The sequence below is a fragment of the Zonotrichia albicollis genome, chromosome 27, assembly GCF_047830755.1.
Source record: "Zonotrichia albicollis isolate bZonAlb1 chromosome 27, bZonAlb1.hap1, whole genome shotgun sequence".
Lineage (NCBI taxonomy): Eukaryota > Metazoa > Chordata > Aves > Passeriformes > Passerellidae > Zonotrichia > Zonotrichia albicollis.
Window position 1 is genome coordinate 4,415,277 of NC_133845.1, and position 14,284 is coordinate 4,429,560.

Genomic DNA, 14,284 nt, shown 5'->3' on the forward strand with positions numbered 1-14,284 from the left:
TCGGGGCTTTGTTTTCCTTTTATAGTGGATTGTTGTGTGTATGTGTTTTACTCGGGGTGTTCTGTGCTATAATAAGAAGGGGGAGGGAGCAGGGAAATGCTGCTCTGTTTATACACACTGCTGTCAACAGCGATGCTGCCTCTTCCAGACTCACATCCTCCCTGGAGCTCCTGGATCCAGGCAAAGATTCCCCCCTTGAGCCCGGGGTCCTGCAGGACTGCCTGAGCCTCTCCTCCCATTCCCTCTCTTGGAATTTGGCCCAGGGGAGTGTGGCACAGCCCCATGCAGCGTGCAGACAAGTGGATATGTGAAGGTTCAAAGGGACAACCTTGGCAAATGTCAGGGCAGTGTTTTTGCATGGTTGTTCTGCTGCTCTGATCACCAAGAGCAGCTCTGGGTGCGTCACACTGGGATTTTTGTCCACAGGGATGAAGCAATGCCTCTCTGTGCCCCTCCTGAGCTTCCCTGATACTTTTCCCAACGCTTTCCACCTTTGTGAGTCTTCAGAGGCTCTGGTCCAGGTCTCAGCCTGAAATGTTACTGCTCACCCATAATTTTATAAATCTCAGGTGTAGCACATCTCCTTTCCCTCCCCCTGAATTTTGATGCGTTTAGGTGTTGTGGCAGGAGCATTTTTATGCCTCTTCTCATTTTTATTTTTTTTTCCCTGAAATATTCAGTGAATTTGCCCTTTTCTCATTCTGATATGGGCCTCAAGGGACAGATCCCTCCTATCCATCTCCAGCATGCCATAACAGCCTGGGACACGCTGGAAAAGCACTGGGTCTGAATCCACCCTTTTGATATAAATGGACATTATGCATTTTTAATAGACATGGAGCACAGTGAAACCCTTAGTACTAGCTGAGCTGGCACAAAATTCCCAGGCAAGGAGTCTTTGGAGCTGATCTCTCCCTAGGTACCTTGCAGAAAATGAGACCAAGGACAAAAAAAGGCCACGTTTCCGTTTGATTGCAGGAGCTGCTGTGTTTTGCAGAGGGGGTGGCTGAGCAGGAGCTGCCTGGCTGTGCATGAAGGACTCTGGGCTGGCAGTTCTTGTTCATCCTGTTCTTCCACAGAGAAGGTGCAGATTGCAGGGAGAGGCTGCTCAAAGCTCCTTCCTTCCAGCATCACCTTCATCTGGAGGCAACATCTCCCTGCTTTGTCCTGCACAGGCTCATTTCCACCTGAGGCAGGGGTGGAAATATATATATTACATATAAAATAGATATTATTATATATTATATATTATATATTATATATTATATATTATATATTATATATTATATATTATATATTATATATTATATATTATATATTATATATTATATATTATATATTATACATATATATGTGTGTATATATATATATATATATATATTCCTCACTTCAGGAATCAGGAATGTGGGAATCCCTGTCCCTCTGATGCTGCAGCTGGGCTTTGTCAGTGGGCCTGATCATTTGTGGGTGATGTTTGGGTTTCCAAACTTCTCAGCAGAAATCTCTGCATCCCCTGCACAAGTTGATGCTGGAGTCTGAATGCTGTAGGTTCAAAACCATAAGGTCCATGAAAATTGTGGGAATTCCTGGTGAAAATCCCTGAGGTTGCCCCATGCTGTGGATCCCAGATTGCTGTGTACTCCAGCTTCCCCCCAGTCACCAGAATGATGGGGTTTATTTTTTTTTTTTTTACTTTGTTCTTCCTTTTTTGGTAAAGCATAAGTAAATCTGTCTATACCTACAGGTTTCCATGGCACTGTAACCTTACAGAGAGGGAGCAGCAGGGGAGGATCTGTGGATCTGTGCACGTCCACTGTGGAGCAGGCAGAGATAAATGGAGGTGCTTGGAGGGGATTGATGTGGTTGGAAGCAGCTCAGGACTGGTGAAAGGTGCCTCATCCCCAAGCTCAGCAGTGACTTTTGGCTCGGGTTAAACTGCCCAGCTGGCATTTGGAGACACACTCTGTGGGGTTCAGCCTGCTGAGCAGGGTCAGCTCCCAAAGGGCAGGATCAGGAGATGAGACCTTTGCTCTCCCTGTGCCCTCAAGCCCTGCCTCAAGTGCTCCCCAAGGAGGAAGGGAGCATCCCTGTGTTCTGTGCATGGACAGAGGTCACACATGGGTCCTGCAGATGTCACAGCTCAAGGGCAGCCCTAGGCACATCCAGAGCCTCCTTCCCATGGGAAAACGCTCCTGCTGCCCTTTGTGCAGTGCCAGGACCCTTGGGCAGCCCCCAGGAGGGACATGGGGGTGCTCAGTGTTTGGGGGGGATGGCTGAGCAGGGCTGTGGGAAGGCTGGTGCTGCAGGGAAGGGAAGCAGGATGAGGTGCAAGGAGGGCTGGCCACTGCTCCCAAAGCCTGGCTGGGCTCTGCTGGGAGCCTCCAGCACAGGCACGGGGCAGAGAGGAGCTGAGGGGGCTGCTCTGAAGAGATGGAAGTGGAGCCGAGCTCTGCCTGCCATCCTGAGGGTTGGAGGGGAGCTTTGCCTTGCATTCAACACATGGTCACCTTCTGAGATTCCTATGGGCAATGCTGAGCCCCCTCACCAGCCAGAGCCTCTCCATCCCCATGCCATCCCATCCCATATCCCATATGCCATACCCCATATCCCATATACCATATCCCATATCCCATATCCCATATCCCATCCCATTATCCCATTGCATAGATTCCATTCCATGGATCCCATCCCATCCCCATTATCCCATCCAATGGATCCCATCCCATCCCCATTATCCTATCCAGTGGATCCCATCCCATCCCATCCCATCCCATCCCATCCCATCCCATCCCATCCCATCCCATCCCATCCCATCCCATCCCATCCCATCCCATCCCATCCCATCCCATGGATCCCATCCCATTATCCCATTATCCTATTATCCCATTATCCCATCCCATCCCATTATCCCGCTATCCCATCCCATCCCCTCTCTCCCCGGTCCTGCAGCCCTGGCTGTGCTCAGGGTGAGCAGAGCAGATCCGATCCCTCCCGGGGCCCTTCCCCGGCAGTCGCTGTCGCTGTCGCAGGTTGCGGTGCCCCTGCCGGAGCGGGATCAATTGGTACCGACCATTCCCCGAGCATCCCCTCCTCTGGCAGCCACAGCCTGCCGGCGCTGCTCTGGATACAAAGCAGCCACGCTCTGCCTCCTTCCTCCCGCATCCCGCTGGCCTCCTCCTCCTCCTCCTCTTCCTCCTCCTCCTCCTCCTCCTCCCTGTTTGCTCGCTCTCTTTCTCCCCCGAACGCCAGGCTGCAGAAGGCAGAGCTGCGAGCCGGAGCACAGCGAGGAGCTCCCCGAGGCTGCTCTGGCCGAGCGAAACGCGGGCAGGGATGCGATGAAGCAGCGCCGTGCTCGCTGCCTGGATTAAGAAAGAAAGCATTTTTTTTTTTTTAAAACCCCTTAAACAAAGACAGAAAAGCACCACAAAGCCGGACGCAACAAACGAGGCGGAAAGGGGGGAGAGAAGGAGGCGGAGGTTGCTGGATGGGCGAGGAGCCGCTTTGAATCGTGCCTCTGTTCGCAGGGATTAGAGCATGAATGGGAGCAGCTTCCCGGCCGCGATGGAGACAGAAGGCGGCTCCGGCTGCGCTCACAAGGTAACTCCGGCTGCCTCCTCCGGCTGCATGGCTGAGCCGAGCAGGACACGCATCCTTTCTGCCCGGGGTGTGTGTGTGGATGCAGCGGGCAGGGCACGGGAGGGAGCAGGAGATGCTCGGAGCGGTTTTTGCCTCCCCTCCCGGCGCAGTGAGAGGGCGCAGAGCGGGTCCGGGGGGCTGCGGTGCTGGAGATTCACTTTGCCCCCGCTTTGCCCGAGGACACCGAGCTGCTTTCCCCGGGGATCGCTCCAGGAGCTCCCAGCATCGCCCTCCCGACCCTGCGTGCCCCGGGGTCCCTGGGGCTCTCGGTGGCTCCGCATCCTCCCGAGCATCCGTGCACAATGAGGGGAGGGAGGTGAGAGGCCACCCGGAGTTGCTGCTCCCCTCCCTTGGTCATCCTCTGCCTTTTCTTCGCACCGGAGAGGGATGGGATGCAGGAGGAGGGGGAACTGGAATCGCTTTCATTCGTGCCAGCAGTGCCGGGAGCCAACTTTGAGGCTGCCTAAAGGGAAAAGCTTCCCGAGTGCTGTGGTTTATTGGGGGGAGAGGAGATGGCTGAGCAAGGCTCAGAGGAGGGATGTCTGTGTTGTGGCGTGGAGCGGGAGTGGGAGGGGATGAGAACCAGTGGTTGTGAGGGAGAAAGTCAGGGCTGATCAATGAAGCTGCCCACAGATGATGCTTTCCTCTCCCTGCTGGGCCTCTCTGTGACTCAGTTCCTGGGTCTCTGACCGTGAAACTCCGAATTTCTCTCAGTCAGGGCAGGCAGCACAACTTCAGACAGGGCTGGGAGGTGCCTTTAGCCAGATGTTGGGGAAAGCCCCGAGGAGAGCCCGATGTTCGCAGCCCCTCCCCAGTTATCCCCTGCGATCCGAGCCCTTTCCTGGCCATCCCTCGCTACCTCGGGCAGGATCCTGCTGCTGCCACATCCATTTGCTCCCATTCCCCTCCTCCCGTGCCTCCAGGGGCTGCTTGATGGCTCCTGGCACGGCGTTAGGAAGCGTTTGCTTTGATTGCTGAAATAACGACGTGTCCCAGAGGTCCCCACTGGTGCGAGCACATCCTGAGCCCCAGAGTGCCACCGGTCCCTGTCAGAGCCTGGCTGTGCAGGAACGGTAATGCAGGAACATTCAGGGAGTTTGTGGCCCAATGCGAGGCACTGGCAGACACTCTGGAGTCCCTTGCACTGCTCTGCACACTCTTGGATTTTTGGTGTCCCTGAGCATCCTCCTCAGTGAGTGGATTCCCCAGGATTTGGCTGGAAGGTCACAAGGGCTGGGGTTTCCTGGCTTACCTGGTAGAGATGGGGCTGGAAGGGTGTGGAGAGGAAAATGGAGGCACTGGGGAAAATATCCTCTTTCTGTGTGAAACTCCAAACTCTGGTGTCTGTGCCAGCCTTGAGGGATGTAGATGATGTTCTGGTGAAGGAATTCAAGAATTAGGAAGAATCTTTCTCACAGCAGGGTTAATTCTGTGGTAGGAGCTTTGGAAATGCCCAAAGCCTGCAGGACAGTGGCTGTTGCTATAATGGGAAGGCAGCTGATCAATAATTTTATTTTCCTGTTTGAATATTTATGGGTGTGGGGAAGGCAGAGGAAGAAACATGCAGTCAGTGATGTTGGCTCTGGGTACGTTCCCATTCCAAAAGGATTTGAATTCCAATTCCTGGATTACAAATCTCTTCCTGCAATCCTCCATGGGCATTCCTGGGGGGATCCCTGCAGTGCCCTGACAGCTTCGGGGTGCAGAACAGGGGACACAAACCTCGTGTTCTGCTTCTTCGGGTCAGAAAAGCCAGAAGGTCTCCATGAGGGTCTCCATGAGGGTCTCCATGAGGGTCTCCCTCAGTGCAGGAGTCCCCAGGAGGAGAGGGGCAGAGCTTTCCCACCTGGCTTCCCAGAGTTTCCCATCCCATATCCCATCCCCATCCCCATCCCAGAGAAGGAATGAGTGAACAAGGTGCCCCAAGCCTTGCCGGGGCTGTCACCCTGTCTGTGCCACAGCTGGCACAGGGCAGTGCCACCAGAGCCCAGCCAGGCTCAGGGATGCTGGATTTCCTCTTCCCTGCCTGTTTGTGGTGCATCTTCCTGGGCTTTCTCTGCAGCTGTTGCACCTCTGGAGGCCAGGAGGGCTCTGAGTGCCCCCAGAGTGCAGGGCTGGGGGGGTTTCAGCATCCTCAGCCCTGCTGCATCCTCCTGGCAGCCCTCGGGGAGAGCTGGCCTAAGCTCACCAAGAATTCTTCCAGGACTGAAGTGTGAGCATGCACTCCCTCCTTGGCCAGAGCTGGCTGTCCCCAAAATGCTGCTTTCTGAGCCCAAAACAGGGCATCATCTGCCCCTTCAATCTCTTCCAGCCCTCTCCTGTTGCCACAGCACCTTGGGAAATGACAAAAGCTGTCTTAAAAAGGGACACAGGGGCAAATGCTGCATTTCATTTTTCAGTGGGTTTTGCAGATTTGCCCTTTGAGATGATTTTGCTCTGTCTTGCCCTTGTTTTATTTCTACTGGCTCTCAAAAAAAAAAAAAAGTTGTGCAAAAAAAGCAATTTTTAGTTCCTCCAACAAAACCCAGTGGGCAGATCTGAATCCAGAGGAGGACAGGATGGGGTCCTTTCTTGCATTTCTGTGCATTTTCTGTGGCAGGGATGAGCAGTGCCAGAGGCTGCCGGGATTCCAGGGCTGCTTTTCAGCAAGATCCCTGACCTCTGGGGATGCAGCAAGCCTTGGTCAGCATCTTCCTCTGTGGCCCTCAGTGGTTTCCTCACCCTTTAGGCCTTCATTTCCTGGCTCAAAAAGTTCAGTGGGCTGCACTGTAAGTTGTGTTTAGCTGGCGGAGAATTTAGTGGGGCTTTGATGTCTTGTGTCCTGCTGTGGTCGCCACAAAATGCTGCCTTGGGAAGGCTGAGCTAGAGCAGAGGTTGGACAGAGCTAAAGAATAGAGCAGGGATTTATTAAAAGGATCTCCTCAATGGATGCACCTTGGGCAGCACCAGAGCCCAGACAGGGCTGCACCCGAGATGAACCAAAATGGTCCCAAAATGAACCCAAGATGAACCAAAATGGCCCCAAAATGCACGAGCGCTCCCGGGGTCTCTCCCTGGGATCAGTTCTGCTCCATTTGCACCTTGCAGTTCATTGTCCCATTCCAGCTTTAGCCCATCCAGTCCCACCCTGCTTGTTTTTCTCTCTCCAGCCCACGGTGTTTGTGCTCCTGGGCTGAGATTTGGATCATTTGTCCTTGGTGCCCAGCTGGAGCAGGAATTGTTTTGTCTCCCTGCTCTGTGCACAGAGCTCAGCATCCCCTGGTGTGAACCCAGACCCACACACTAAAGCAGCACAGAATGTGAAAAATAGAAAACCTAAAACCTGAAGCATCAGCTTCAACCCACCCCAAGGCAAAGCTTTTTCTGGGATCCATGTCCTTGGGAGGTGCCTCTGTGGCTCCTTTTGCTCTGGGATGTGTTGCCTGTTCATGTTCTGCCTGTGGAGATCCTGGATCAGCACCTGCCTGCGCTTTGCTGCTGTGGTGGCAGGAGGAGTGACCCATGCCATGAGGGCTGAAGGGTGAGGATGGACTCTCCTTTTTCCTCCTGCATTCCTTGACTTCTTGTGTTTGGGTTGGCCATCAGGGCTGGATTCCCCTCCAGGAGCTGAGGAGGGATTTGCTGAGCAGAGACCATGGGATGGGGGCCATAATTAACCTCCATCTCCTGCTGGAGACACAAGGAGCAGCCCCAAGAGCTGGCAGTGCCACAGGGTGTGAAGCACTGTGGCATACATCTGCTCCAGCTGTGCTGGGAGCCCCACATCCCCAGGAATGACAGAGGGGGCAGAGAATTCCCAGTGCTGGGGAGCACATCCTGCTCTCTCAGTGCTGTGTCACAGAAATTCAGCCAGTTCAGCCCTCCTACCCTTATCCCGCTCCCTCTGTGGGTTTTTTCATTGTACTTCCCAAAAGACTTTGTTCACAGGCTCAGGAAATGATTCCTGGGCAGGAATGCACCTTGGAGCACACTTCCACACCCATTTTCCATGCTGGAAGTGAGCTCCTTGCCCCTGCACAGTTCTGGGCAGGAATACACTTTAAAGCACACTTCCACGGCCATTTTTCCATCCTGAAAGTGAGTTCTTTCATTCCGCACTGTTCTGGACAGCAAAACACTTTGGAGCACATTTCCACACCCATTTTTCCATCTTGGAAGTGAGTTCCTTCCCTCTGCTCAGTTTTGAGCAGGAATACACTTTGGAGCACACTTCCACACCCATTTTTCCATGCTGGAAGAGTTCCTTCCCTCTGCACAAATCTGGTCAGGAATGCACCTTGTAGCACATTTCCACACTCATTATTTCCATGCTGGAAGTGAGTTCCTTCCCCCTGCACAGTTCTGAGCAGTAAAAAACCTCTGAGCACAATTTCACACCCATTTTTCCATCCTGGAAGGGAATTCTTTCATTCTGCACTGTTCTGGGCAGTAAAACACTTTGGAGCACACTTCCACACCCATTTTTCCATGCTGGAAGTGAGTTCCTTCCCTCTGAGAAATTCTGAACAGTAAAACACTTTGGGGCACATTTCCACACCCATTTTTCCATCCTGGAAGTGAGTTCTTTCATTCTGCACTGTTCTGGACAGGAATACCCCTTGGAGCACAATTCCACACCCATTTTTCCATCCTGGAAGTGAGTTCCTTCCCTCTGCATAGTTCTGGGCAGGAATACACCTTAGAGCACACTTCCACATTATTTTTTTCCATTCTGGAAGTGAGTTCTTTCATTCTGCACAGTTCTGGGCAATAAAACACCTTGGAGCACATTTCCACACCCATTTTTCCATCCTGGAAGTGAGTTCCTTCCCTCTGCTCAATTTTGAGCAGGAATACACTTTGGAGCACACTTCCACACCCATTTTTCCATGCTGGAAGAGTTCCTTCCCTCTGCAAAAATCTGGTCAGGAATACACCTTGTAGCACATTTCCACACTCATTATTTCCATGCTGGAAGTGAGTTCCTTCCCCCTGCACAGTTCTGAGCAGTAAAACACCTCTGAGCACAATTCCACAGCCATTTTTCCATCCTGGAAGTGAGTTCCTTCCCTCTGCACAGTTCTGGGCAGGAATACACCTTAGAGCACACTTCCACATTATTTTTTTCCATCCTGGAAGTGAGTTTTTTCATTCTGCACAGCTCTGGACAGGAATACACCTTGTAGCACAATTCCACACCCATTTTTCCATCCTTAAAGTGAGTTCCTTCCCCCTGCACAGCCCTGAGCAGTTTTCCTCCCTCTGTTCCTGCCCTGTCTGGGTACCACAGAGCCTTGAAGCCATTCCCAGCTGCAGTGGTGAAATCCCTCCAGCTCTGCTCTCCCTGTGAGCCACGGCCAACACAACACGATCTGCCTGCCTGTGACAGCAGAATAAATAGGAAATGCTCGAGATCCCCCTCCTGCTGCATCTGAGCTGTTCTCCTAAAGCCAGGACAGGAGCTAAGCTTCTGTCTAGGGATTTTTCTTGAAGAGCAGTGCAGAGGGAATTGAAAGCTCAAAAGGAAAAGCCTGCTCACCTCCCAAAAATGAGGAACCCTTTGCTTCAGTGTTCTGAGAATTGGGGTGTAGCCTCAGGTAGGTTCAGCTGTAAAGAAAAATAGGAATTTCCAGGGTGAAGCTCATCTGATCGAAAGGAATTCCCCTAAAATAGACCAAATTGCTGTTTGCAAAGAGAATTAAGGCAGGCAGCTCTGCTGAGGGGAGCTCCCTGCTCCTGTGGCCCTGCAGGGAGCAGGAGAATGAGGAACACTTCGCCCTCTGACAGGGGACAGAGCCATGGGATTTGTCTCAGTCTCCTTGCTGGACATCAGTCCTAAATGCCCTGCAGGTTCCTCTGCAGATGAAAGGCCAAAAAAAAAACAAAAAATCAAACTATCTCAGAAAAAAAAAAAAAAAAAAAAACCAAAAAACACCAAAAAACAAAAACAAAAAAAGACCAAAAAAACCCCAAACCAAATAAACACCACAAAAAACCAAACCAAACCAAACAACAAAAAAAACCCTAAAAAAATAAATACAAAAAAAAGAAAAAAGAAAAAAAACAAAAACCAAATAAAATAAAATAAAATAAAAATACTTTTAAAAAATAACAAAAAATCAAACAAAAAATAAATTTAAAAAAAACCAACAAAACAAAACAAAAAAAAAAGGCTACTCCAGGAGAAACACCCCGAGTCTGCCTCACCTTCCATTGAGCTGGAAAGAGCCCAGAGCAGAAGGAGGGATGCTGGGGCTCTGCTCTGCATTTCATGAATGGATGAATGTAGAGACACAAGAGGGGATTTGGAGGGGATTTGGAAGCCTGCTCCAGGATTTGTCTGGCACACAGAGCATTTATAATACTTCCAGCATTATCATAACATAATGCCAGCGTGATTTGGGGCCCGCTCGGGCTCTCAGTGAATAAAGAGCAGCGCTCCTGTCACTATCAGGGGACAGGGATCGCACTTGGGATGAGTTGGGGTTTGCATGGTCCAGATTCTTGTCCTGGTGGCCCCAAGCAGGGTGGGGATGCTCTGGTGTGCTGCTGTGAGGGACTGGGGCTGCTGGAGGTGTCAATATGAGAGTGAGTGGGTCTGGTGTTTGTTGGTGATGGAGAGAGATGGGGAGAATGACCTGGTGATCAAAATCTGATTTTATTGTGGATACAAACACTGATATACTGTTTCAGGGAGACTAGTGATGTGTACTACAATGATTAGGTTAAAATCACACAAAATTATGCATATAACAACATCTCTGGCTTGCAGGGTTTAATGGGATTTTATTTTTCTAGTAAATCTGTTTGATTGAGTCTTCTTGCAATCCAGGTCTAATTTTGAAAGTTCCCTTTGCTTTTGCCAAGGCATCCTGTTATCAAATCTCTGATGTTAACCAGGTCCAAATCCATCATCTGTTTTGTGTCCCCCAACATTCCAACACCCAGATGAAGGAAGGAATGACGAATCTGACTCCGTGTTCTCAGAAAGCTAATTCATTATTTTATGATACTATATTATATAAAAGAATACTAAACCAAACTATACTAAAGAATACAGAAAGGATACAGACAGAAGGCTGGAAAGAATAATAATAATAACTCGTGACTCTTTTATAGATAAGATACAATAAACAACCTTGAGATGGAGAAATGAAGAGCTCTGAGTCTTTCTTCAAGTTCCAGGCTGGGAAAAGAGAATTTTGAACTTTTCTTGGGGTCACTGTGAGCAGCAGAGATCCCAACATTTGGCAGGAGCTGAGGGACCCTGAGGGACACCAGGCAGGGGTGAGAGGGAGGCTGGCAGGGCTGCTCCTCCTGTCCATCACAGAATAACCACAAATCCCCCAAAATGAGGGATCCAAGCCAGAGCGGATCCCCTCTCCTCTCCCTGAGCAACCAGCAGAAGGGATTTTGTCAGGCTGGGTGCACTCTGACCAGCGAGAGCACCTGCAGACATTTGGGGAGTGGGCAGGAGCTGAGGGACCCTGAGGGACATGGGGCAGTGATGAGGGGGAGCCTGGCAGGGCTGCTCCTCCTGTCCCTCACAGAATAACCATAAATCCCCCAAAAATGAGGGATCCAAGCCCTGTCCTGTCCCTGAGCTCAGGCTGGGAAGGGAGCAGCCAGCAGAAGGGATTTTGTCAGGCTGGGTGCAGTACCTGGAGACTGGTTTGGCTCATGAATAACTTGATATTTCTCCTGAATAATGGATGCACGTGATGGCTGCTGAGGCAGGGCTGGGAGGGGGCTGGGTGCCTCAAGGAAGGAGGGAGGGATGGGGCTGAGCTGGGCTGAGCTGGGGGCTGGAAAAGGGGCAGAGGGGATGTTTGGGTGTGAATGGGTGCGACTGAGGCAGACAGGGGGCTTGGCTGGTGGTTTTGTGTAGTCTCCATATATACAATATATTATTTATATATAAAATATATAAAAATCATATATTTTTACATAAATATACACTTATGTACTCCTGCAGTCATAAGTGTATATTTATATAAAAATATATGATTTATATATATTGTATATATGTATATATATTATATTCTATAATTACATTCTATATGCATTACATTATATTACATTATGTATACACTCAATATAAAAAATCTATATTTTATATATAGATTATATTAAAAATGTAAATAGAGAGTATATAATATTGTCTATTATATACATTATATATGTACACCTAATACATATATATAGATACATATGTACATATAATACATATATAATATGCATTATATATGACAATATATGAATAATATGCATCAATAATTATATATTAATAATATTATATTAACAATACATTCATAATATGTATTATTATATGTATTATATATATGTAGTACATTATATATGTATATTATATTATATGATATATATAATATATCATATATATGATATTATATCACATAATATCATATAATATAAATCATATCTATCATATAATATAATATATCATATCATATATCATGTCGTGTCATATCATATATGTATTATATATTATTAGTGCAATACAGCACTGCCTAGCTTGGGCTCTGGGGCTAGGGAAGGTGAATATTTGTAATTTGCAGAATTTTAACAATCTGAATTTATTATTTAAATTTTTATTTTAAAAATGTTTGCAAATATTTGCCAGCTCTCTGCCTCCAGAGGGGCTTCCCTGGCTGTGTCCATGGCAGGAGAGCAATGTTTAAATCGCAGGGGCTGTGAATAAATCCCAGCACAGTTTCTACTGTGGGTCAGGACATTCCTGACCTGGGCAGGTTTGGGACAGTGCAGAGAGAGCTGTGGGGTTTTGGGGGGTTCGGGGTGTGCTCAGAGCAGCAGGATGCTGTGAGAGGCAGCCTCTCTCTTCCTTGAGAGACAGCCCTCACCTGACTTTCTAGTGGCACGCTCTGCTTCTAATTTGGGAGAGAGGGAAGGAGAATCTGGCACAAGGCTGCCACCTCTGAGAGGCTGCCAGGCACTGTGTGGCACTGCCTGCCTGCTCCCTGCAGCCTGGCATGCAGGAATATTCCCTCCCTCCTGCCACGCCTTGTGGTGCTGTTCACAGGGGTTCCAGGATGAGGGAAGAGATGAGGATCTGACCCCATGTTTCAGAAAGCTTGATTTATTATTTTATGTTATATTTAATATTAAAACTATACTAAAAGTATAGAAGAAAATGTTTCATCAGAAGAACAGAATGGAAAGAATGATAACAAAAGTTTCTGTCTCAGACAGAGTCTGAGCCAGCTGACTGTGATTGGCCATTAATTAGAAACAACCACATGAGCCAATCCCAGATGCACCAGTTGCATTCCACAGCAGCAGATAACCATTGTTTGCATTTTGTTCCTGAGGCCTCCCAGCTTCTCAGGAGGAAAAATCCCAAGGAAAGGATTTTCCATAAAAGATGTCTGTGACAATGCCTGGCTCCCAAGGAGGATGCAGAGCTCAGGAGAGGCTGCTCTGGGTGCTGTGGGCTGGGACAGCGCAGGGTTTATTCAGATGGGCTCTGATCCACTTGGATGAACAGCAGCTGGTTAAGGAGATTGGAGCCACACGAGTCACTGCTGATGAATAATTCTGCCAGTGTCTTTCCTATAATAGTGTCACATTCAGCAGGCATGACTCGGACATATTCATCTTCCCAGAGCGTGCAGCTCCTGGAGTGACCTCCTGTGAGGCTTTGGAAGAGTTGTCTTCTGTTTGTGACATCAAGGAGCATCACTCCTGACATGATTTTTAGTAGAGACAAAAAATTATGAGTGCTGAAATGGAGAGTATTGGAAAGATGGGTTGGAAGCTGTGTGGAAAAGGACAATTCTGAGAGCTCAGCTCACTCCTGGGTGGCCCAGTTTGAAGCCTCATCTCCCTTGGAGTCAGTTATTCTAAGTTATTCGTTCCTTTAACTCTGAAATTCTCCCAAGTGCAAGCAGCCAGAGCTCAGAGAGGAGCACAGGGAAGGGGCCTGGCTGGCACAGCTGTGAACAAACCCACTGTGAGATGAATCCTCAGCAGCAAGGGGGATCTGCCTGGATCCTGCAGGTGGAAATTGTGTCTCTGCCTCCCGCCTGGCCTCAGGAAAGAGGAAAAAAGGCAATAAAAGGTGCCTGTCTATAAATAAAGCCCAATTTCTGCCCTTTGTGGAGGCTGCGGCATTGAGAGGATGCAGGAATTAGGTGCTGAGCTCAGGGAAATGCTGCACACCATAAATCTGTCCCTGTTTTGGGGGTTTTGAACTTGCAGGCCAAGTGTGGGAGGGGAGCAGGGGGAACCTGAGCTCTGTCCCTTGGCTTTGGGTGACAGCTGTGAAGCCACTGGTGACAAAGGACTGGTGGCAATCCCCTGAAGCTGTCACCCCACACGTGCACCTCCTTCCTTCCACCCATTTGCCTTCTGAAAATGCTGCCAGCACTGTTTCTGTCCTGTTTGTCTCATTCCAGAAGGCTCTAAAGGCAAGAGGCTCAGAGTTAATAAATAACTCACCTGAGAGCCTGGGTTATCCCAGGGCAGAGCAGGGTGGGAGCCCTGTAGGGTTGGGACCCTGAGCACAGAGCCTGTGGGGTGGGGAAAAATCCAAATGTGGGATGGGATCAGCCTGTGGGGCTGGACAGAATCCCCATTTGGGATGGGATCAGCCTGTGGAGTAGGGAACAATCCCAAAGTGGGATGGGATCAG

The 14,284-nt window shown here is 49.4% G+C and overlaps 1 protein-coding gene across 4 annotated transcripts in view; it reads left to right on the forward strand.

The window, feature by feature from the left end:
- Positions 1-3,407: 3,407 nt before the first annotated feature.
- Positions 3,408-14,284, forward strand: part of B3GAT1 (beta-1,3-glucuronyltransferase 1) — a 44,231-nt gene continuing 33,354 nt past the window's right edge. For 3 of the 4 annotated variants that reach the window (XM_074559462.1, XM_074559463.1, XM_074559464.1), the window contains exon 1: positions 3,579-3,597. The gene's annotated coding sequence lies outside the window, so the exon portion shown is untranslated. Of the gene's footprint in view, positions 3,598-14,284 lie in introns of all 4 variants that reach the window. The other variant, XM_074559468.1, reaches the window with a different exon arrangement.